At 47.2% G+C, this 21853-nt stretch overlaps 1 protein-coding gene across 3 annotated transcripts in view; it reads left to right on the top strand.

Moving 5' to 3' along the window:
• Window positions 1-21853, top strand: part of EXOSC7 (exosome component 7) — a 261176-nt gene that overhangs the window by 221761 nt on the left and 17562 nt on the right. The window contains exon 1 of one of the 3 annotated variants that reach the window (XM_069648312.1): window positions 8662-9116. The exons of the other annotated variants lie outside the window; for them this stretch is intronic. The gene's annotated coding sequence lies outside the window, so the exon portion shown is untranslated. Of the gene's footprint in view, window positions 1-8661; window positions 9117-21853 lie in introns of those variants that run through there. 3 annotated transcript variants of the gene reach the window in all.

Below are 21853 nucleotides of genomic sequence, written 5' to 3'. Positions count from 1 at the left end.
CCCCAGACTCCCTTGAAGCAGGACTGACCAAGCTGGAGCCACCTCAACAGTGCTGGACCCCAGATGCAAGGAAAGTCCAGAGTGGTATCTAAGAGACCGTGGAGGTGCTATTTGCTATAGACTCGAGGAGCTGAAACCGTGATATGCCGCTGAATTGAAGTTTGTCCATTGCTTCCCCCGACCTTCAAATTGTAGTGCAGGAGTCCCCATACGACGTCCCTCTTGTCCCCACGACTGAGGCCCAGGAACAACAGGATTTGCAGAGCTACACAGGAACATAAGCCAGCTGGAACCATGTTTTCTAACCAAAGGTACTGTAAAGTTAGGAGGACTTACCTCTTGTTGTGTAGCCTTACTTGTTCTCAGTTGAGACTTGTCTTGGTTGCCAGTGCAGCGTTGCTTGCAGCTTTGCCCCTCACAAGCCTCCCAGCTTGTGGCCCTTCAAGTGAATCTTATTTCTACAAACCTTTCTAAAAACATTGTTCAAGACTTTTACTTACCTGCAAGAAGATCATCAGTGCCCCTAGACTTTGCTCAAATAACATTGGCTGTCCAGGCTCCCTGAGAGACTCTTCCTACCTCTGACTTTGTGCTTTTGCCTTTCCCCCAGGAAACTGATAAGTACTTTTTAACCCTCCAATGCAAAGTAAGTTATCAGTTTGATTTTTTTTGTTAACTTTTGTTTTATTCCCATATCTAATCCTTTGCACCAAACTCAGTATTGCTCTAAGTGTACCAGTGATAAATCAATGTCCACAGTGTCCTAGCTATTTAAGTCACCTGAGGGTGTAGGAAGTGTCTGTGTGCCATCCCCAGTGGGTATCGTATGATTTAGAGAAACAGTATGTTTGAAGTATATTTTAAGTGTTACAGGTTTTGCTGCCTTCTGAAGAAGGCTTATATAACTGACTGAAATAAATTAATAATTGTTTTATCAAGAAACCTTGATTTTAAGCGTTTATTTGAATAATTGTCATTGTGAAACTGTGTTACAACCTTAAAGCTCACATTGACCCCTCTCGAGATAAGCCTTGCTGCTCAGCCACACTAACAACCTGTGAAGTACAGACTTATACCAAAGGTTGGGTTCCCTATTGCCATGAGGACAAGGCTGGTGCAGTCTCCCACAGGATACTGCATACAATCTTGCTTAACAGTCCCAAAACCCTAAAGGAGCGCCGGACCAAGCGGTGTGTCATGCGCCATGTCGGTGGGGTCGGAAACAGCTGCCAGGATATTAGTCGGACAGCAAAGGCCGAGGCAGCCGAGACTCTGATTCGGAGCTCGAGAACACTAGTTGCTGCATGCCTGTCCCCAGGCTTGAAAGGCAGTCGCAGCGTGCTGAGATGAGGAAGGCCCCTGGCGACGTCAGCGTACATGCACACTTCCTCCCATAAACACATACACTCCCTAGCTGTCCCTCGACTGGTCAGTCGACAGAGGGCCGCACACTGTTAGTTGGCGCCTCACGGCCCACCGATTTATGCCGACCACGCCCGCTGTGGTTCCGCCTATGAGCTTATCGCAAGGTGATCATGCAGATACTCCACCAAAGGGCGTGCATAAACACTGCTCGACGGCGGAGATGCTGAAACGGCTGCTGAAGAAGCATAAATCACATTCTCGCCAGAAAATCACCCCAAGGAGCCTTCTGCTCAGGTTAAACAAGCCTCTTGACCCTAAGGGTGGATCCTCACTTCTGTCTTCCGCACTCAACAAAAAGTGCCCTCGGGAGTGCCCCGAAGACGCCCCTGGAGCGGATTGCCTTGTAGTAATGCCTCCTGTGGCCCCGAAGGTCACTTTGGAGCCCCCAAGATCCACTTCTGCCCCCTGGACCTAATCAGTTTGAGGACACCATGGGTAAAATGTCATTCTTTGTGGACTTTGAGTAAGCAGCCCACTCCCTCAAGGCCTGCTGAGCAGCCTCCTGTACCTCCCACAGTGTCAGCAACACCCTCTGTCCCTGCCCCAGCTTTGCTACATGGGGAGCCTTCACAAGGATCTGTTTATGGGGACATGCAGTCCACACAAGCTGACCAGGACATGTGGGTGGATATTCACTGTGACCCCGGCCAAGAGGACGAGGACACCTACTTTCGCAGCCAGGACGACCCAGGCCTCCTCTTTGTCCACCCTTTTGACCTCTCCATAGTTAAGTACAGTCACACTTCTCCTATTGCAGACCAACTTCTCTACAATGAGCTGCTGCAAAAGGCTGCTCACCATTTTGGAATCAACACTGAGGAATCCATTCCCGCAGGGACCGACATTGTTGAAGATATTCGTAACGAGAAAAAGCCGGTTAGCCAGGCTATTCCACTCCAAGAGTCCATCGAGAAAAAGGTCTGTGTCCCGGTCTACCCCCTCTCTTACTAGGGCAGTTAACCCACATGTGGTAATATCTTTCATGCCGTCTCCTTCAGGTCCCATCTACATTAGAGGTGAGGTCAAGCCAGATACTCTGGTGGTGACCACTACCGGAAAGAGAGCCGATGTTCCACTCCCAACCTCTGAGTAACCTCCCAACAAGGAGTGCAAGAGACTTCATACGCTAGGTAAGCGTATCATGACCTCTGCTTTGTACCTCACCAGAAAAGCACACCACCTTGCTTGCCAGCTACAACAGCACCCATTGGGATGAGGTCTGACGGCATCTGGGCTCAATACTGGAACCAGCATGCTCCCACCTTCTTAAAATCACCACAGAGGTAAACCATGTCTTGTATTCCGCAGGCACCTCAGAGGGTCAATTCAGAGGGTACTCTCCTGAAAAGACCTGCCTGGCTTGGATTTTATGCCAGACACAGTCGGCCTTGATTAACATGCCCATTGAGGAGGGTCTCTTCTTTGGCAAAGCTGTCAATGATCAGCTGGAGACGGCAGAAAAGGAACATGAAACAAGACCCATGGTCAGATTTCCAACAAGCCCTTCATTCCGAGGGGAGCGTTCAACACACGCAGAAACTTTCAGGCGCGAGGCTCTGGGAAACCAGGCAAAGCCAGGGAAAGCATGCCTGGAGCCCCCTTTAACAGCCTGCATGTTCAGGCGTTCTACCTGTAGCAGCAGCGTGGGTTTCGCTGCGAGAAAGGACGAGGCAGAGCTGCAGCCTCTAGAGGCTAATGAAAACATATTGTTCTAGTCTACCCCTCCAAAGAGAGGGTCCAAACCATGCTGTTCAAACACCTCATTATGTAGCCGGTTGTCAGGCGACGGTACGAATGATGGCCTTCTGCATCTACATAGTGCCTCGCGTCAGGCTGCGTATGCGCCCAATGCATGAGTGGCTAGCAAAACCGTGGTTGCAAGCAAGCGGGTTGTGTGACAATCTAGTGGTGGTTTCAGAGCCTCTGGTTGAATCGCTACAGTGGTGGAGCAGAGAGAATCTGCTAAAGGGTCCACCTTTCCACACACCAGCGATCAAGGCCACTCTCACGACAGACTCATCTATGACTGGGTGGGGCGCTCACTTCCTGCATCACACTGCTCATGGCCTGTGGACACAGGCGCTAAATAGGAAGCACATCAACCTTCTGGAACTACTATCGATTCTCAAAGCGCTTCAAGCCTTCAAGACTCAGCTAGCACACAAAACAGTCCTAGTCCTTCCTGATAGTACCACGCCCATGTTTTAAGTAAACAAACGGGGGGGTTACACATTCTCCAGGTGGGCACTGCATCAAAACGTGTTCCTAGTGGCACATGTTCCAGGGGAACTCAATTCTCTGGAAGACTGTTATGCAAGATTGTGTGCAGTACCCTGTGGGAGACTGCACCAGCCTTGTCCTCTTGGCAATAGTTAACCCAACCTTTGGTATAAGTATGTACTACACAAGTTGGTAGAGTGACTGAGCAGCCATATTTAGGGGTCAATGTGAGCTGTAAGGTTGTAACATGGAGATTCAGTGACAGGTATTCAAATACACACTTGCACTCAAGGTTTCTTGATTAAACAAGTATTTATTAATTTTAACAGTCAGTTGACGAAGACTTCTTTAGAAAGGGAGCAAATATATGTAACACAAAAATATACTTCAAAATACACACTATCTTTAAATCGGTCGACACCCATTTGGGATGGCACACAGACACTTCCTACACTCATAGGTGACTTAAATACTAGGACACTGTGGACATTGATATATCACTGGCACATTTAGAACAATAATGAGGGTAGTGTCAAAACGAAAAGATGAGGGAATAAAACAATGGTTAACAAATATTCTTAAGCAGGTAAGTAATTTAAACCCCCCCATCCTCATAACCCCCCCACCATGCAAAGTAAATTAATCCTTTCCCAGCTACACAAGTTATAGAATGTGACTTTTGTTGAGGGATAGTTAAAGCACAAAGTCAGAGGTTAGAGTCTTTCAGGGAACCAGGAAAGCCAATGTTAATTGAGTAAAAGTCTAGGTGAGGTGAAGCACTTCTTGCAGGTAAGTAAAAAGTCTTGAGCAATGTTTTAGAAGTCTTTTGTAGAAAATGAAATCACTGTTGGGCCACAAGCTGGGAGGCTTGGGAGGGGCAAAGTTGCAAGCAACTCTGCAAAAGGCCACCAAGACAAGTCTCAACTGAGAGCTAGCAAGGCTGCACGACAAGAGGTAAGTACCCCTTAGTTTACAGTACATTAGGTCTGAAGAAATTGGTTCCAACCGGCTTCCAGTTGTAGTATGGCAGATCCTGTTGTTCCTGGGCCTCAGTCGTGGGGACAAGAGGGATGACGTCTGGGGACTCCTGCACTACGGTTTGAATGTCGGCGGCAGCAAAGGGCAAACTTCAGATCAGCGGCACTTTGCGGTTTCAGCTTCTTGCAAATGGCCCCACTGCGGTTCTCGGATACCTTATGGACTTTACTCGCATCTGGGGTCCAGCACGCTGAGGTGACTCAGGCTTGGTCAGTCCTGCTTCATGGGAGACCGGAGGATCTTCCTGGAGCTCGGGTCCGACTTAAAGACGACACACTAGATTTTGGTGTTCCTCTCCCTGGCAATCTGTTCCTGCAGCAGCAGTGGAAGTACAGCCAGCTTCGAGAGGATGTCCAGATGAGTTCGTCTTGGGGTCGATAAGTCCCACCAACCTAAGGGGAGCAGTCGTCCTTCGCAGGGCTTCTCTAGTCGAGGCGAATTTGGAGCTTCAGCACTGCAGCAGGGCTTCACCGGGCAAACCAACGGTCGGAGTTGCAACAGGCGTCTCTTCAAAGTTCTTCTTCGGATTCCTTCGTCCAGTGGTCGACTCTGCCTTCCAAGCAAAAGACCTTGCCTTTTATCCAGATTTCTCCCATACATTTGCAGCCTAGCTGTCACTCACACAGCAGGGTGGCTGTCCCTGCCAGCTAATCACCTTAGGGTGCATTCCTGTAACCAAGGGGATTAAGCACAAGGCGTTTCGGGCACCTCCCTCACTTCCTGCCGTGTCAGACACACTGGAGCCAGAGGCGGCTTCAGCAGTGAAACCCACCAAAGAAAAAACAAACAAAGGTACCAAACCTGGTTTGGCACGCAGAGTAAATCTCAAGAAGGACCTTTCCAACAAGAAATGCAAAAAAGACGACCTGGGCCATTTTGGCAAAATGGGCACCAGTGGGTGCTTTACTGCAATTGCAGCCCGCGGTAGAAAAACACAATGGTAGGAGAAGTTAAAGCACTGCCACCAGCCATTAACTGTAGAAAGGGTAACATAAAAATGTTTCATGCAAACCTAGACAAGGGGGATACTAACTAAACCCTCCAGCACCCTATTGTAAGTTAGTGTGTGCGAGGTCTAGAAAGTTACAAATGTAAGTAAAGTCAATTTCACTTCACTGATCTTGAAAACAGTAGTTTAACCAAGAGAAGGTATTTAAACCTTTGGGAAATCTGAAAGACTTCCCAGTGCTACTGCACTGAAGGTGCTGTGTGTCACAATGTAAAAAGATGATGCCTATGGAGTTTCTCAGACTCCAAAACCAAAAGAAACGGTGTTCAAATTAATGAACAGTACATGAGAGAGTGGGAAGGTCTCACTCTGTCCAGGATTGAAATTAAAAGTCATACAGTCCAGCAAAAAGAGCCAGGGTTTTCTTAAGATAGAAGGGAATTAGCACATTTCTGAAAGTTCTCCCTAACAGACTTACTAAGCAGGAGTGCAATGCTGCCCTCACAGCACAAATGGCAACTAAACACAGACCTGCTAAACAACGTATTCTCAAACTGGTGGTTCCCAGAGATTTACCTTTTCGCAACCCTGGAAAATGTGCAATGTCAAGATAACGCGTTCAGGTTTCCCCAGAAAGGATCCATGGGGAATGCCCTCCATATGAACTCGTCAGGGAGATTTGCATTGGAAATGCTCCAGGAGGCATGCACGTCCAAAACAAGAATATGCTATTTTAACAAATGGAATTGAAATTTCAGGTTTCTTTTGGAAATGTTGGAGGAACATATATATTTAGTTCGCTGCAGAAAAATAGTGTATTGAGAAACAAAATGGACTATTTTAAGGTAATTTGTTTAAAGCTCGAATTTAACCCGAACAGATCCAATGAGCTTAGAAGCGACTTGTGACTGTGCCAGAAAAGCATTGGAAGTCTGCTAACAATCTTCAGTTAGGGTAGTTGGCTTAGGATATATAATATATTTTGTAATGCTAAAATTAATAATTTGCACCTGGAAATGAAGTGGACCTCTACTTTTACATCTGGGAAAAATACCAGAAAGCACTCAATGTTAGAGTGCAAGGGATGCACTTTCTATTTGTAAGTTCTCTATGCCAATTTGTAGACCCACTTATGTTAGCCTGATATTTGGCCATCGTTTTAAGTACATTTCTTAATTGTGTGTTTTGTAACTGTGGCTGAGATTTGTGCCTTGCTTTGTTAATTTCACACACACTTTGCAAACAGACACTTTAGCTCAGCTTGATGAAAGCTGACCTTGTTGCACTGCATTTAGGTCTCTGCTTTCATTTGAGTCCTTTGCCTTATGTTGGTGCTGAGCTGTAGGCCCCGTTCACCACTGAAAAGACTAATAAAAGCCCTCCATGTAAGTACATTGAAGGCAAGCACATCGGTCTGTGGCCAAACAAGTCTTAATTCTGCAGACGCTGCCACTTTTACTACAGCTTCTAATTCTTCCACGAAGTATTTGCCCAATGAAACTATCAAGATTAAAACATTAACTATATCATTCAGTCCCCGTGAGTAAATTGTTATGCTTTAAAGGGCTTGTTGCAGCCAAATCAGAACTGTCAATGACACAATCAAATACAGTCTGAAATAAAGTAAAATGTGTAACAGCTTTTTAATTGGTTCTTACTCTGGATAAATCGCTTTGTGGGTTCCAGTTTGATGGTTTCTGAGAGTTTTTACTAAAGTCCACCTGTGATGGGGCTTTAGAAGACTCTTTTAGGAGTACATGGTTCCAACTCGTAGGTTTGGCCTGAACTACCCAAAAGGTTTGGTAACTATGGTCGAGCAGTCAGGCTTAGTCTAGGAGGGTGAAGGGCTATAGGTGAGCACTAGACCACACTTATAATCAAGGGACACTTAACACGCAGTTATATAAAAATATGGTTATTTTATAGAGTAAGGCAATGTTAAAATTGAGGCAATTCAGGTAGGTAAAAATAGTTCACACAGATATATTGAGTAGATATTTGCTGTTGCAATACTCAATTCAATTGTAGACCTTTTAGATGAGAAACGAGAAGTACAGATTAGCTTCAGGTTTGCAAATCATTCATCAACCAACATTTACTTAAATAGCAATACTGGTAGCTTACACTGGGTAACACTGTATCCCCTTTCTTGCTGCTCCTGTAACATTTTAGTTGGTGACAAGCATACCTGGTTGCAATGGACATGTACCGACTTTTGTGTATTTTTCCTGCCCTGGCTGTGTTCACAGCCGCGGTAATGCACAGAAGGGTCACCATTGGCCAAAATGGTGTCTGTATTCTTTTGTTCGCCATTTCTTGTGTGCTTGTCCTTTCTTGGTCCTTCTTCTGCTGTGCTGGTTGGGTGAGGTCCTGGTTTGTCTTCGGCTGGAATCCTTTGAGAAACCTGCAGTGGCACCAGTGTGTCTGTGGACTGGAAGCAGGAGAGGAGTCTGAAACTCTGCTGTTCTTTGTCTTCTGGCATGCCTCCTCTAACTAGTTCCATCTAGGAGGTTGGCTGTCGCCCCAAAAGTTTGAATGTAGCATAAGTGGGTTCCTGGGTAAAAGGCGAGGATCCTGAGGCTGAAGACAAGTCGACCACATGAACTGAAGATGACCAGCGAGGCCTGCAAGCCCCTTCCAGCAACCGGTGAAGCCTGCTGAGGTGACTGCTGCTGTCTTGAACCCGTTTTCAAAATGACTGGGATGGCTTCCTCCCTTGGACTCGCGGGTATAATCAGTCCTAAAACGACCTGCAATTTGGGCCATTTCACGACGGCCGGCGACCTTCCTGGGCTGCAAACCACCAATACCCTGTAACTGCAGCCATCATGTAGTGCATAGTCTTGCCACAAGCAAATCCTCCTGTAACATTGGTGGACTCCTTCCGAACCTCCCAGAGGCAAGATCCCCATCCTCGAAGTCCCCTCACCAGAGTTCAGGACTGAGGATGTCCGTGATTATTTCAATTACGAACATTTTGAATCTGAAAATTCCGAAGTAGAAATTTTCGAAATTGCAATAATCACGGACATCACCCCCACAGCAAATGCCACTTTTATAACCTACTCCCCCGCCCTCCCCCTTACTTAACTTTTGGTGGCACACTTCGCTGTGTGCCGCTGAGTCCCCTTCTCACTGCGACGCCAATTCCCTTCACTTACGTGGATTGGAGCTGGCGCCGCTCCTGAAGTGACATTTTTGTCTTTTTTTTTTTCCTCCAGTATTTCATTTACCCAGGACCCCCGAGCAAGCGAGGAAAATCGATGGACGAGAACCGTTCTGCATTTGTGTTTCTGAAAAAGCACCAAAACCACAGATCCACCTTGGAGCATGAAGAATCCTTGGCTAGAAGCCTCCTCTCCCAACTGCTGCTGCAAAATCCCTTCAGAGGCCCTCCGTTTTTCACCACGACCAAGGAACAGGAGACCGGGTCTATCGCTGCTGCATCGTGAAGGCGTCCAGCTGCAACTTCATTTCTCCTAAGGTACTGTGGGACTCTGGGTTATACCTACCTAGAGTCTTTCTGTCGCTCTTTTGTTGCTATAGTCCTGATTCCGGTGTTTGAGTGTTCGCCCAGGCCTAACGCTTCTGCACATTGAGGGAGCTTTCCTCAAAGTCCCTGAACCTTTTTGACCAACAAAAGGTTGATACTTCTGAAAATCCTTTGGTACGTTGTCTTTTCTGTAACTCTGCCTTACCTGCTTTCCCACCAACGTGACTTTGAAGAACTCCTACCTAGATATGGCTGGACTGCTAAAACCTTAAGGCCTCCGAAAAGTATTAGAAGTCTTGAAGTGCTTGCCTGCTATTGTTGGTGGTGTTCATTCATTTTATTCCTGCAACATAATATTTTTAGTTACTAGAACAGTGGTTTTACTTACCTTTGAATTGCTTTCATACGTTTTACACTGATTCACTTACCTGAATTATTGCATTGGTTTTCTATTGTGTTAATTAGCTTTGAAATTGTATCTTTGCCTTCTCTATATATAAAATAAATAACTATTTTGATATAACTCCAAGTGTGTGTTTCTTTGTGCCTATGTTCTGACCTACAGCTCACATCTCCCTCCTCAGATAAGCCTGGCTGCTCTGCCATACTACCAAATCCTTGAGTAGTAGAGACTTCTACTAGAAGTTGGGGCTTTGTAACCAAGAGGATAGTTTAATAAAGTCGTACCATGAGAGAAAAACTGCCCTAAAGCAAGCAGAGTGGGCTGATAGTGTTTTCCCAAAAACAAACATGTAGGAATCTGAGCAGGATCTCGCAGCTCAATCAGGCTTTAGACCCAATTTTAGCACACAAAGGTTACAACCTCTGTGTTTGATAAACTGAGGGAAGAGGTTGTCTGTGGTGATGCAGGTGCAGTCATCATCTGGAGCTTGGCACAGTCGACAACCACATTCTCCCGACTCCTTTTGAACAGGAGGACTTTAGGAGAACAGGTCACCGATGGATTAAGTGTTTTCTATCTGGTGAGAGACAAGTAGGTCCCGACTGTCAGATTTATATTCACCACAAGACCATTATCCTTGGGAGTGCTGCAGGGTTTGGAACCGTCTCCTCTGTCGTTCGTCTTATAGAGCGGTCATTTTAACTCTGATCTGTCAGCATGGTTTCATGGTTTATATTTTGTAAACTATGCTACTGATACAAAGATGTACATACAGCTAGTTTGAAACCCATCAGTCCTGACAATAAAAGATTTAGTCTCCCTCAAAGGTTGGATGGATTCCAACTATTTAAAGATCGGTCCCAACCAAAGTGAAGTCTAGGATGTTCTCCACAAAATCAGTCCAACATTTTGCCTGAAACATTCTAAGCCTACCCAGAACTGTCACCTTCTGTGAGAAATCTGGGCGTTGGTATGGATTCGGAATTAATGCGTAAAACAGCAGTTTTCTTTAGTAGTTTTATCCTGTTTTTTCCCATTGAGAAAGTTCTAGGTGGTTCCCACTTTTCCACAGAACAATACAATCGTGAATACTTTTGATTCATCAATTTCAGAAACCGCATTTGCGTGCGTCTCACCTCTAATATATTGCTCAAAATGCAGGATTAAGACTTCTGCTTGCATGAAATAAATGTTACCATATTTTAACAGGTCCGGATTTACGCTGGTAGCAACAAGTCTTTTTTTAAGTCCACATCTTGTTGCAATCATCTGGTTGTGAAGAAAAGAGACGCACTCTCTGTCTCATACTTTATTGCTAACATCAGGTGAGATAGCTGCGCTCCCACTCTCTTGCTCTGTTAACTTCGAATTATAGAAGTGCAAAAATAGGAGGTCTTGCTTTTTCTGTTCTCGCCCCCAAGATAAGGAATATCCTCTTGCTAACTTTAAGAAATGAAATGTCTCTTTAGCAAACATCTTGACTTTTTTCCTCTTCACCTCCCCTTTGTCCCCTGTACTCTTCCCACATAAAACCTGCACCACCCCCACACAAACTCCCTTTGCTCCAGTGGCTATCCCTCTGTACGTCTCTTCCCCCACTCCAGTGACTTCTGTCCTTCTGTTACTCTTTTGTTTGTGCAGCAAAATGGCTGCCATCGAAATAATAAAAGGACTCCTCCACTGCTTCCCTTTCCTGTTTTGGGCACTGACAATCTTGGTTTGAAGTGTTTTTTTGTGGTTTTTTTTTTGTGGCGGAGGGTTGGGGGGGAGGCACCCTGAAGGATTACTTAAGAAGATATTTATCACTGCTTATGCTCGGGGACAAATGGAGGCAGTAACAAAGTTGTGTGCTTTGCTCTTATGTTAGGGCCTATGCTAATTGTGAGTATGTTTATCAGCTACGTGTGATTTATATAGCCACATATGCTTTTTATAAAGCGTTCAACATATTCTCCTAATACATTCGTTTTAAAAATCAGCCACCTTAAGTAAATGCTTTCACACGATTTACCCACAGTTCCTTTACCATAAAAAACGCGTTTAATCTTTTATATCGAGCTAAATACCAGAGACCAGTCTCTAGGCGCTAGACTGGAATTCGAACCTGTGTTGCTCTGCGTTGTCTTGCTTCCGAGACAAACGCCTAGCCCCAGAGCCATCCTTCCGGCCCTACATATACATTGGTATACATTTGTGGTGCTCCTGCCTTCCGGTTTCTCTTATTTCTATATATTGCAATGATATGTTGCCACCTGACACACCCAGTAGATTGTGCAAACTGGATAAAGTTAATTTTCTGTCAGGTTGGACATTAATGATGATTTAATGCCTCGGGGTTGTAACAAGTGGCACAGTTTGCGTATCTTGTCCTTGTGGTAAGGATATGTGTTCCTGCACATTCTCCACCTTGAATGGACTTGCATTGTAAAGTGGTCTGGATCTTTTTAAATTGCCCTTTGAAGGTACCTGAGCAGCTTCTCAACTGTGCCATTCCCCTTTTCTGTGCCTCCCAAGCTCATAACTCGCAAATGCCCTTCCCAGCTTGTTAAAGTAATGGTCACCTCCTCCGCCAACACACTTTTTCTCTATGAATCCTCAATGCACACACTGCACAACATGGCGATGTATTCCAAGTATTGTCTCTATGGTACATCGCTTACATTTTGATGCACTTTTCACTGCGTCCCACTCTTATTCGCCAGAGCCATCTTGCGGTAACAGGCTTACAAACTGGCTCGTTAACATCGTCTTCGGTGGCAGCACACACCGGAGGCTTCGGTGGCAGCACACACCGGAGGAAACGCCCCTTGTGTTGACACCTACGACCACAGGAGAAACGCATACTGTTAATGCATATGCGCAATCAAGTGACGGTGACCCCATAAGTATTATCTAATAAAGCATGTCAACATTATTTTCAAGTATTTTTTATTAAGGTATCATTGCAGAAATGCACCACTGTTATTAATCTGTACGAACAATACTCGATCTTCATATGAAAAAAAAGAGAACGTTCATATACCATCTTTTCTAGTGTCCAACCACGTTGCTTTGAATAGCCAAGTCTAGTTGAAAAATGTCTTTTGTGTTGGTGACAATGTCTCAGACTGAGAAAGTTGTGTTATAGTACATATACCAGTCATGGTTTCTATGTATCATGGCATTTCAAATCAGTATCAAAATTAGGTTATCTTTAAAACCGAGGGTCGTGAACAAATAATCATTCTTTAGTATGGCAACTCTGCGCGGTTGTGCGCAATTTTTCAATTTGTGTCTTACAACGATGCCCAATTCTTAATCTGCATGTCGCAGCACACTTGGTATCGCGCTGCTGTATATAATGGTAACCTACGTGCAGGCCAGCCGGTGTTCGTTTCTCCATCTTCATCACTACCAGCAGTGGGGTTTAGGGAAGAACCCAACGAGCGGTATATTGAGACCATGGCAGAAGTCTGCAGACAGTATCTGTCGAAGAAAATTATATAATAAAAATAGAAATGAGCCCACAGAACCTTGCCTTGCCCCAACATGCCACTTGTGACTATTTAGTAGCCATCAACTTGACCTGTGTCATGCGTGACACCTCGCCACCTTTGGTTTTCGCATTGTATGCAGGGACTTAAAAGCCCATCTGTATAATGAAAAAAGCAAAACCAGACGTCCACGCATTCAATGGGAAAGACCAGGGCTGACTAGAGGATTCATGCATAAAAACTAGCTATATGGTGATGTATGTATACATTTTTGTAAAGCCCAGGTGAGCATTATCAAAATTGTAAATACAAGTTGATGTACACTTGAAAATAATGAGTACTGTTTTTTTTCATGTCTTTTTTATTTATTTTTTATTTACTAAATTTAACAATGAGTAATCTTAGTTCCTGAGACCATCCTTACACCATAAATAAATTGGAAAAATACTAGCTTACCTTTAGGTACCTCTGCTGTCACAAAACAAAAAGAATGCATGACATGGACGGGAAAGACCATGTCATGCCATACACGCCCCCAGGGCATATTCCAAGCAGGCCCATGGGGTTGCCTTCATTTTCTGTGCATTTAAACGTGCATCCTGTTTGTTGAACAAATCCGAGGGCATTACTGCCCATTTAAGATTAAGTGAAAAAGGGCTTTGTGGATTGGGCTGCTCCTTTCTTTCGCGTAACACTTGGGGCCCAAAAAGGTTTTGAGAACCTGCCCCCCCTTTTTTTTTCTTAAAGTTCAGTTTTTGCAAAAAAAATAATAATTTTTGGGTTTTTAAATGTTGCGATAAGCTAGAGTGTATGTGGAATGTCTTTGAAGCCAAAGTAACTTTTGATAAGCAAATAGAAACAAGAGCACAATGTATGGAAATAATTAAATTACTACATCAAGCTAAGATGGTGCAAGAAAGGGTGCCGTATTTAAAGACCTCTATCCCTCTTTCTTCCTTCCCTGCACCCACTACTGCTTATTTTTGTCATGATCGTCGTGCACTCAGGACTCCTTTGCTTCTTCCTGTATTTCTAGTCTTCCATCTCGCCCAGATTTTGCTGCTCTTTTTCTTTTGGTGGATGAGGCAGCCTCTGTTCTTTCTACTTCGCTATTCTTCTCTTGATGCACTATATCCTGTTTCTCCAGCATGGGCTCTGGCATGGATTCACATGCTCATGAATATTTCCTGTCAGGCTGGGAATCCTGGGTAAAAGAAAAATCTTTATCGGTTTCATTTCTGAACTGTCTTTCTTATAACAACCAATCACTGAGCTCTGGGTCATGCTGCCCCCAGCCAATGACTGGCCTCTACCTAAGCCCCTCCTCTGTCAGCACGTTCAAGTGTGGGAGTCCTCGTGCTTAGCTCTCAAGCGTTTACTGCGTTTTTCGCTTTTTGGAAGAGTTTCACTCTATTTTTCGGTCATTGGAGCCTCGGGCTCCATCGATCATCCTTCCGATTAACGGGGACCTGTTTTTCTGATTTCTTCAGCACCCCTCAAGGGCGGATTTCGTTGAGTTTCTTCGTGGACGCTTCCAGAAAATTCTTCAAAGCCTACACCGCGTGGATCAGGTCGGACGAGAAGGAGGATTCCCCTTCCCTTTTCAAGCTTTGCTCCCACTGTGGTTTGTGGAATGTTTACATGGACGACAAACCTTCCCAGTGCCTGTACTGCCTGTACCCAGCGCATAAGGAGGACAATTGTGCGTTTTGCCGTGAACTCTCGAAACACACATTGAAGGATAGCCGTAAACGTCTGGAAGAGTGGCTGCAGGCCAAGGCCTCTGCACTGCGTGGTTCCCAGGAGCCATAACTCTTCCGGATCCGTGAAAACTGAGCAGGCTTCTAAGTCCTTTGAGGGCACCCCTCCTACTGGGTTCCAACAAAAGGCCTAGCACCGCGAGTCCGCTACTGTCGGGAGCTCTGTTGCGGCGGGCTCCTCAGCGGTCAGGGCGCGTTCGACATCCCCAGCTGCATCGGTCTCCAGTCAACTCTCCGGATCTTCATCCAAGAGGAAGTCTGACCACCCAGGCAAACTGAAGGTGGCCCCAGAGACAACCAAGGAGAATGCTAAACAGGGTACGGCGTCCGGCTTGCCCTCTGCGGAGAAGGCCAAAGGGGACTGGGCCCCTGACCTGACCCCTAAGGAGAAGGCTAGACGGGACAAGGCGTCTTGTGCAGCCACGAAGGCCAAGCAGGACAAGGGCCTGGCCTGACTGTGAAAGGCCAGGTGCACCAGACGAAGGCAGCTCCCTACATCAAGATGGTGGTAGCGTCCCTTTTTCGAAGGCTGCGGGGCGGACCCACTGCCCCCTTCCGAAGGCAATTGTGTCCCTCCCTCCCAGGAGGGAGACTGCGTTCCAGCCCATTGAGAAGACCACAACAGCCACCTAGAGACCTTTCAATTGAAATTCTCTCCACCCTTCATACTCTTGTATCTGAGATACAGAAGAGGATGCTGGCGACGCCTCCGCCTGCTCTCCCTGAGGTCCCGTTGCTGTCCGCCCCGCTGATGACCGTGGAACTGCCATCCAAGAAAAGGAAGAGGTATCCCCTGCCTCCTTGCCACCCGTCGCCGCCTCCTCTGCTGCTTCCCACAGGTGAAATGGAGTTGGACACAGCGACGACTACTGGCACGGATGACAACGGCGGGATGGGGGACCTCCCGTCACCTCCGCCCAGATCCTCTGCGCTGGACGAGATAGAATCGTTCCATGCAATGATCTCCAGAGCATCGGAACTCTTCCAGCACTCCAGAGGAGAAGGAAGGCTTTGTATAACAGCGCCGTGAGGCAAAGAGGAAGATGATACGTTTAGTCCCGCTCTTGGATGACATTTGGGATGAAGGGGTGGCACTCATGAAAAACCCTTCTACGGCCCATGCGAAGAGGGACCATTTGGAGAAGTAGTACGGACTCAGTAGCGTCCACCCCTCCTGACAACAAGGGGAAGAAGTTGGATACCATGGGAAGGCGAGTTATCTACTATGCAGCGACCGCCAACTCCCTGGCTATTGTAGCATGCTATGACCAGAAATTGTGGTTGGAGCTTGCACCTCTGCTGGACTTCCTCCCTGACGATAACTGGTCAGAGGTGTTGGAGATTCTACAACAGGGCGAGGTGGCGTTGGACCATGCCATCACGGTGGCCACGGACATCGCGGACACAGGTTTCCACCAGATGGGCAATGGCGTTTGCCTTCGCCGCTTTGGCTGGCTCAAGGCCACCAACTTTCGACAGGAGGTCCAGACAAGGGTTCTGGACATGCCCTTTGACGGAGAAAATCTTTTCGGGGAAGTTGTGGATGAGTCTCTACAGGCCATCAAGGGGGACACGGAGACGGCACGTGCCCTGTGCACGTTACAGCGGCGACGGCTGTCCTTTCGGTCCTCAGGAGGCAAGTCTCCCATTCTTTGAAGGGTTATGGCGGGGGCTTCCTCTTCTTACCGCCAAGCCTCCCGCTCCTTGGCCCAAAAGACCAACAGCGGCCGCTCCAAGGCCTTCGGAGGAGGACGTCGCCGCCGCCTGGGTCCCCAAGGTGGCCAGTCGACCTCCAAGCAAGAATGAACTGGCCGGGACGTCTGGTCCCCACCCGTGCACCCCGGTGGGAGGCCAGCTGGCGACCGCTGGGTGCTGGACGCTCTCTCCCACAGACACTCTAGAGTTCCAACGGAAGTGACCCCAAATACCACAGCTGGCCCTGCAGGAAAACCAGCTGCTGCTGGAGGTTCAGGCCATGCTAAAGAAAGGGGCGATGAGTTGGTTCCAAAGCTCCAGAGTTTATTCAAGGTACTTCCTCATGCGAAAGAAGACCGGGGGCTGGAGGCCCATTCTCGACCCACGACACGACTAAACCAATGCATAAAGGCCCAGAAGTTCCGAATGGTCACTCTTCAACACTTGCTTGGACAGCTAGAAGAGGGAGACTTTCCGTCGTCGTTGGATCTGGAGGATGCCTACTTCCACATCCCCATTTACAAGGGACACCGCAAGTTTCTGTGCTTCGTCGTTCAGGGGAAGCATTACGAATTCAAGGCCCTTCCTTTCGGGCTGAAGTCGGCGCCCAGAGTCTTCACCAAGTGCCTGGCGCCTGCCCATCTGCGACTACAAGGGATCCACATCTATCCTTACTTGGATGACTGGCTCATCCAGGCCAGGTCAAGAGACATTGCCGTCGACCACACAGCGAGGACCGTCCGCCTACTGACTGATCTGGGGGTTCTCGGTGAATTATGCAAAGTCCTGCTTGACTCCATCGCTGGGCGCACTGTTCCTGGGATCCCGTCATGCCTGGCGTCGCCGTCGGAGGAGAGGGTAGCGGCCATCCTGGGCAATGTGCAATGGCTGCTCGCTCTGAAGATTGCCATGGTGAGGGACATCAAGTCTCTGCTCGGCATGATGTCGTCATGCATTTATCTCATCCGACTCTGCAAGTTACGGATGCGCCCACTGCAGGAGTTCCCAGAGGGAGAAGAAAGGGAAGCGTTCCTAAACATCATCAAGGATGGTAAAGACGCTATGTGCGAATCCCTTCAAACTGGCATCGATTCTGCTGACAGCATCAGCAGGGCCATGGCGGCAAGTACAACAACCCGGAGATTTGCTTGGTTGCGAAAGTCTGGTTTTGCTCCAGATGTGCAAAGCAGACTCTTCAATATGCCCTTTGACGGCTCTTCTTTGTTTGGTAAGAAGGCGGATGACAGTTTAGAAAAACTACAAACATCAAAGGCAGCCGCAAAATCCCAATCCGTCAGACACCATATCGTCCCTCAGCAGCCTCTTGGAGAGGTAAGTCCTTTCGCTTATATTCCGCATTCACAAAAGGCAGAGGACAGCCGGTTCAAAGGGGTCCGAAAAAATTCACCTGAGGTGGACGGGGTAAAAATACAAAAGCAGCAGCAGATGCCTCTTTACCCTCGGCATCTGCATCAGCCGCCTCCAAACCGCTCTGAGGACTCTCTTCACAAAACACCAGTAGGGGGCAGGTTAACTCAACATCTGATGGAATGGCAGGCTATTACGTCAGATGCTTGGGCATTGGAGACAGTTGCCCAAGGTTACTGCCTGCCTTTTCTACGCATCCCTCAGAGTCATCCACCGGGGAACAGCTCTCTGAAAGTTCAAGATCCGCTCCTCTTGCAGGAAATTTTAGACCTGCTAGAGAAAGGTGCCATAGAACCGGTACCTGTAGCGGAGAGGAACAAGGGCTGGTACTCCCCCCTACTTTGTCATACCGAAGAAAGACGGGGGACTGAGACCTATCTTGGACTTACGAGAATTGAACCAGTTCCTCAGGAAGGACAAGTTCAAGATGGTAACTCTCTCTCAGATCCTTCAGGCCCTCCAGCTCCAGGGCTGGCTGGTATCTCTGGACCTCCAGGATGCTTATTTCCATGTGCCAATCCATCTCAAACACAGGAAATACCTGAGGTTCGCAATTGGCGGCTCTCATTATCAATTTCGAGTTCTGCCATTTGGGCTGACCTCCACCCCGAGGGTCTTCACCAAGCTAATGTCGGTAGTGGCTGCAAGTCTAAGGAGGGAAGGGATCCACGTCTGCCACTTCCTTCACAAACTGGGCTTCTCCCTCAATTTAAAGAAGTCACAGATGATACCATCACAGAGACAGACTCCAGTTCATTGGAGCGCTCCTGGACACTTCCCTGGGAAAAGCCTCGCCACCAGAGGTGAGGGCTCAAGGTATTCTGCAGATGGTCACCAAGTTTCAAAATGCCCAACGTCTCCCAGCCTTTGACTTTTTGAGGTTGCAAGGCCTCATGGCATCCTGCATCTCCCTTGTGCCAGAGGCTCGCCTGAGAATGAGATCTCTTCAGTGGGCACTGAGAACTCAGTGGTCGCAATTCTCAGGGAGAATGACAGACCTCCTTCAGGTTCCGGACAAGGTGGCTCGAGACCTTCAGTGGTAGGCCTGCCAGAAAAACATCTTGAAGGGGGAACTGTTTTGGCAACCATGGCTGGAGATAAAAGTAGTCACAGATGCCTCACTCACGTGGTGGGGAGCCCATACCAACGACTTGACCATCAGTGGTCGTTGGTATCCATCGGAGTCCAGACTACATATCAACCTGTTAGAGCTGAGAGCAATCAGATTAGCGCTGAAAGCTTTTCTGCCATCTGTACAGGGGAAAAATATCCTGATAATGACAGACAACACAGTGGCCATGTACTACCTCAACAAAAGAGGCGGCGTAGGATCACTGCCACTGTGCAGAGAGGCAATGCAGCTCTGGTTTTGGGCAATTCAAGAAGGAATCTCTCTATCGGCAGTTCACCTAGCAAGAGAGAAGAACTTGACGGCGGACGCTCTGAGCAGTAAGGGCACAGTCTCCCACGAGGGGGAACTAGCTCAGGAAGTCCTTCAGGAGATCTTCGCCCTTTGGGGAACCCCTCAAGTGGATCTGTTTGCCACCAGTACCAACAGAAAGTGCAATCTGTTTTGTTCAAGGGAATTTCCCCCGAGAGGAGCTCTAGGGGACGCGTTCGTAGTGGACTGGGAGTTTCCACTCCTGTACGCGTTTCCACCAGTCCCTGTTATTCCTCAAATGATCAAGAGGTTGAGAAGATTCCAGAGGACCATGATCCTAATTGCCCCAGACTGGGCCAGGAGAACGTGGTACCCGGACCTTCTGGACATGTCCATCTGCCCTCCAATTCGTCTTCCACTCAAGGAGAATCTTCTCTCACAGAAGGGAGGTCCAGTTCTCCATCCAGACATCAGAACCCTCAACCTTCACGCCTGGCTTCTGAAAGGTTGAGACACAAGGATTGGGATCTCCCTGATGACGTCATGGAAGTGTTGCTTTCGGCCAGAAGGGGCCAGCAACTAAGTCTTTATACCGCTGCCGTTGGAACAAATTTTGCAGCTGGTGTAGAGTAGAGAATATCGACCCCTTTTCATGTGGTACACCAACAGTGTTATCCTTTCTACTCTACTTAGCAAATTCAGGCCTTCAAGTTGGCACTATCAAGGGCTATCTCACAGCGCTATCGATCTTCAAGCGCACTGCAGAGGAGCCTTCGTATTTCAAATTACCCTTAGTAATACAATTTCTAAAGGGATTAACTAATGTCTACCCTCCAAGACCTTTCCAGGTTCCTTTATGGGACTTAAATTTAGTCTTAAATTTCCTGATGGGTACTCCTTTCGAACCACTCCACTCTTGTTCGCTAAGATTTCTCACTCTTAAAACTGTCTTATTAGTGACTTTAGCATCTGCTAGAAGGGCGAGCGAATTACAAGCTCTATCTTGTAAACCCCCTCATACAATTTTTCATAAAGACAAAGTTGTCCTACAGCTGTTCGTAGGTTACTCAGGGCACAAATTAGGACTACCGATAACAAAACAAACCATTTCCAGATGGATTATTTTGGCCATCCTGGAATGTTACAAACTAGCAGGGAAAGAGCCTCCTCAAAATCTTAGGGCTCATTCAACAAGGGGTATCGCAGCCTCCTCGGCCCTCCAAAGAGGGGTTCCGGTTCGAGACATATGTGCGGCTGCCACATGGTCGTCCGCAAATACCGTCACAAGATTTTACAACCTGGATTCCTCCTCTAGTCAAGAGACTAGGTTTGGCAAAGCCATATTACATTCGGTTCATTCCTAAAAGGAAACATGGTGTTTTACTCCCACCTCCAATTACACACCACTGCTATGGGAGTCTATCAAAGATAAGGAATACGTCGGAGGACACAATCCCTTCGAAGAACAAGTTACTTCTTACCTTGTAATGTTCTTTCGATGGGATGTTCCTCAGACATATTCCTTATCGCCCCTCCCATCCATCCCCGTAGTAATACTTCCCTTGTGGTTGCAGCGTACGCTCCTTCAAGGTCAATAACCAATTCATGTAAAACAACTGTTAACGTCAAAACGGAACTGAGCAACGGACGCTGCGCGAGTCTATTTATACGCTTGATGACGTCGGCGCCGATACAGAGGCGGTCGAGGGACATCGGCACGAGGGACGTCGACACGCAGCGCCCTCTACTGAATTATTTTCCGAGGCCAGCAAGCAGGGAGATGATCTATCAAAGATGAGGAATACGTCGGAGGAACATCCCATCGAAAGAACGTTACAAGGTAAGAAGTAACTTGTTCTTCTCCAGCATGGGTCTGGCATGGATTCACATGCGAAACCTCCTGCCTACCCCTCTGCAGCTCTTGTCTTGGCCCTACTGCCACTTTACATGCTACCAAATCTGAAGATGGCTGCCAGAGGAAGGGGCTTAGGTAGAGGGCAGTCATTGGCTAGGGGAAGTCATTGGTTGTTGGGGGGGGGTGGAGGGGGAAGACGGTTCAGAAATGAAACTAACAGATTTTTCTTTTACTGAGGATTCCCCGCCTGACGACGGAGAATATTCATGAGCATGTGAATCCATGCCAGACCCATGCTGCAGAACAGTTACAGGTAGGTAACTTGTTTCTTCTTCATTCTCTCCCACTCGAAAGCCTCCTCAATCTTGGCTTTCTTCACAACTTCCCTCTGTACGAAGAGCTCTGTAGCCTTGAGCTGCGCTGGTAAGTCCCACTGAAACTGATTGTGCATTATTCTCTTCTTACCTGCTATGATAAGGTGCTCTTCTCCTCTCAGAATTTCTGTTACTCCGATCTCTTGCCATCTGTCTTCTCATCCTTGACATCTTTTTCAACCACTCTCGTCTTTTCTCCTCCTACTGATTACTCTCTCAAGTAGACTCAAACTGTACCTGATTTCACTACTTGGTTTACTGCTAAAGTGGCCACTTTTCCCACAGTGATTTCACCATCTTCATTTCTTTCTTCTCACTCTCTTCATTATCTATGGTTATTACCTCCTTTTTATCTGATA

This window comes from Ambystoma mexicanum, chromosome 2q (genome assembly GCF_040938575.1).
Source record: "Ambystoma mexicanum isolate Mex_15411 chromosome 2q, UKY_AmexF1_1, whole genome shotgun sequence".
NCBI lineage: Eukaryota > Metazoa > Chordata > Amphibia > Caudata > Ambystomatidae > Ambystoma > Ambystoma mexicanum.
This window is presented reverse-complemented; position numbering and strand designations above follow the sequence as displayed.